Below are 3,891 nucleotides of genomic sequence, written 5' to 3' on the forward strand. Positions count from 1 at the left end.
TTAGTGGGCGCTCATTTAAGAGCCTCGTGTATTAGTTTTTAGAAAAGCGTAACTAATGTAGGAAAGTGTCTAAATACATCACATATAATACATGTGATTGTGTGCACTTAATTATGTAGTAAGTTAGGCATAATTTAGGCACGCTAATGATTGCCCATTAGGTATTGGTTAAAAATCATTTTTTCAAAAAGTTTTTTGAATGTTTGGAAAGTTATACAAGAAAGTGTGTTATTGGATAAGTGAAGTGAGGCAAGATAAAGAAAAGGGAAATTAAGTTTCTTGCATGTGTTTTATTAACAAAAAAATGAGGCATGAAAATATAAATTTTATATTTGTTTAGCTGAAAAGCCATGAAAAAATTGGCTACTATGTTCGTTAATATTCTGTACTGAACTTCTTCTTTTTATTTAAAATATATAAAAACATGTAATAAATATAAAATTTTGCAAATTAAAAGAGTTGTTTGCCTCAAATTTAATCACATTCCTTAACAGTAAGTTTTTATATACACATTCATACATATACATATATATATGTATAAATATTATTTATGTATGTATAAGTTTTTTCACATATCGAGGAGGTTTTGGTCTCATAACTAAGATTGAAACCCCAAAAATTAGAGGATCTAGATTCTAATCTTTCTGCCCCCTCCCCGTTTTTTAAATCTCACTCCCCCCTTACTAGAGAAATTATAAAAAATAAAAAAGTTATTTCACATATATAGAGACATAATAAAAATGCTAAAGTCGTATAAAATTCAACAGATTACTAATTTATTAGTTGGATAAATTAAGAAGAAAAGGTTTGACTACAAGGATTTTTTTTTTTTGAATCTGAATTGTAAGTTCTAAGATGTTCTAATTTGTAGAAGTTTAGGATGAAAGAAATAGTTCAGAAAGAAGGAGTTGTAAATGAAATCTAATTGATTGAAACTTTCTCATACTCACTCTGCTATCGATTTTTGCTGAAAAAAATCTCACAGGGAAAAAAATTTTTTAGGGAAAGAAGTTGTTATAGGATAATTTTATGTGGACCCCATAAATTTCCTCACAAAACTTGTAGGAAAGCTTTTTTTTTTCCACATTTTTCTTCCCAGACCGAGACCTCTTGCTTACACTCCCTCTCCCCATACCACTCAACCCATCCCTCCCCCCTTGGGCCAAGGCTTGTGCATGAAGTAATTGACATGGTCTTAAGTTTAATAAAACACTTTTTCTATATTTATTCCAAATTGAAAATTTGCATAAAATGACAATTGATTTCCGAGAGACAGCACTCTACCTGTATTACACCCTAGTTTAATTATGGTATCGTTTTGTGAGATAAAATCATTTTTCTTAGTTTGCTTTAATCGAAGAACATTTGATCATCGGTAAAAGTTGACTCATTGGAATACAGGGATTTAAATCTCTGTGCATGATAAGGACATACAATTCCCAACATTTTTCCTTTTGCCAATATGGTGATTTATAACTCATTGTTGTATATTTCTGATAAGTCAATCATTTACATTCCATTTAAGTTTAATTAACCAAAATTCATTTTCACATAGCCAACCAAACTAGTTTTGATATATCATTAATCTTTATAGAAACTAGTTGTTTAAAATAATCAGAATAAAAGAAAATATTAAAGCAAGGGAACCTTAATCAACTTTAATTTTACAAGTCAGTACACGAATTACCTAAAATAAAAAAAAATCTATACAACAAAATCCATGTTCTTGACTCTACTAATTTAGTGAAGTATTTCTGATTTTAGAATAAACATGCAATGCCATTTCAAGGATTGTATCCAAAGAAATGCTAGAATAAGGAAGTTGTGGGGAATATGCAGAGCTCTGATTTGTTTGTAGAACTTAAGGGATTAGGCTCCCGAATATGCATTAATTGTAGCATTAATCTTCTATATATTGTCATTTTTTTTAGAACCAAAATAAAATTCATTACTCAAACAACAGTTACAATGTTCTAGTTACACAAGCCAGGTCATGGGCTTTCATTACAAGGGATATCTCTACCTTAACAACCTGGACTGCAAAAAGAAACTGACAAATACGTAAGATGTCTTCTATTATCGAGCAAACATGTGGAGGACAATTCTCTAGTTTAGCTACAGCATGAAGTAACAGGAGAGAATTAGTTTTGACTTGAGCAAAATGGCAGGAGATGGTGCAAAGTTGTTTAAGAGCCCACAAACATGCTAGAGCCTTGGTCTGCAAGGCTGTCAAAGCGTGAATTTGAATGAAGTGCTGAAAAATCAGTTTGCCAGTGTTATCTTCAAGCACCCATGCTATGGCTGCCTTACGTATCTGATTGCTTGCTTGAAATGAACCGTCAATGGTTAATACAAACTGACAGTTGTGATGATTCATCTGTAGCCCATCAAAAAATAACTTAAGATTCCCTTTATTGACTGGCTCCTTGCAAATGTTGACATTTGAAGATTGTTGGAATTGACTATCCTATTGCCATGGCAAATCCTTCTGATTCATCCTCTACACTGCCTACAATATCTGCTCTAGGCTAGATTGTACACCTTCCCATATAAATTTGTTTCGCTCTAGCCAGATGATCCATAAGATGTAAATGGATAAGGTTAAGTCCTCATCCTCAGGGACCTCTATTATCCATTGCTTCAACCATATAGATAAAGGAATTGGCACACCCATCTCGAAATTAAATCCCAGCCATGATGCTCTCCACAGTCGAGCTGATGTTGGACAATGTAGGAATAAATAGGAAGACGTTTCTTTAAGCTCGCCACAATGCAGACAAACTGGGGACAGACAAGAGTTTCTTTTGAACAAAGCCGAATTAGTAGGACAAACATTATATAACAATCGCCAAACAAAGAACTGGATGCGCTAAGGAATGCTTAAGCTCCAGAGTCATTTCCAAACACTATGTGGAATCAATGTCCCATCAGATGTTGAGGATGATGACGCATTCTGGCTGTGAGTTACAGTTAGAGCCAAATGATATCCCGACTTGACTGAATAACCCCGTTTCCTTCAAACTCCCATATCATATGATCTTCTCCATCAAATTATGGGATGTAAATGGTGAGGATTTTATGGGCTATCCTAGTAGGGAAAAACACTTTAATCAATGACTCCCTCCAGTTCCTAGTAGAATCGATCAAATCCGCAACTTTCATAGCTAACATCTGGGGCAGGTTGGAGATACCGCAAAGGGGGTTTTGACAATCAGGAATCCAGTTGTCCTCTAACTTTATTTTTGCTCCATTTACAACTCGCCACTTAAGCCCCAGCTTCAGTAAGTCTCTTCCCCACAAGATATGTCGCCATCCCCAAGTGGCATTAGTTGCACAGCACACACTTAGAAAATCTCTTTGCCGATAATACTTGGACAAAAATAAACGGCTAAATAGAGTTTCCGACTGAGAAATTATTCGCCAAGCTGATTTGGCAACTATGGCTCTATTCATTTCTTTTGTGGATCTCATTCCTAACCCCCTTCTGAATTTTGACCGAGTTAGAATAGACCATACTTTCCAATGGATTCCACACCCATCAACATCCCCAGTCCAGATAAATCGTGCTATATATTTATCAATTGTTTTGGCTATGGTGCGCGGGACACGGAACATTGAAAGAGTGTACTATGATAGTGCACTTAAACATGTTTTGCTAACACGATCCTGCCCATAACTGAAAGATTGGATGACCTCCATTTGCCAATACCCTTGGAAATTTGTGATTTGAGTTGAGCAAACAACCGGGACTTTTTTTTTGAGAAAAATCCATATTGAGCCCCAGGTATCTTCCTGTCCTTTCTACCGATTGAATATGAAGTACTCTTGAAATGACCATTTTGATGTCAGTGGGCGTGTTTGGGCTAACTGCAAGACTAGACTTAGTAAAAT

Source organism: Coffea arabica, chromosome 3e, assembly GCF_036785885.1.
Source record: "Coffea arabica cultivar ET-39 chromosome 3e, Coffea Arabica ET-39 HiFi, whole genome shotgun sequence".
In the NCBI taxonomy this organism is placed as follows: Eukaryota; Viridiplantae; Streptophyta; class Magnoliopsida; order Gentianales; family Rubiaceae; genus Coffea; species Coffea arabica.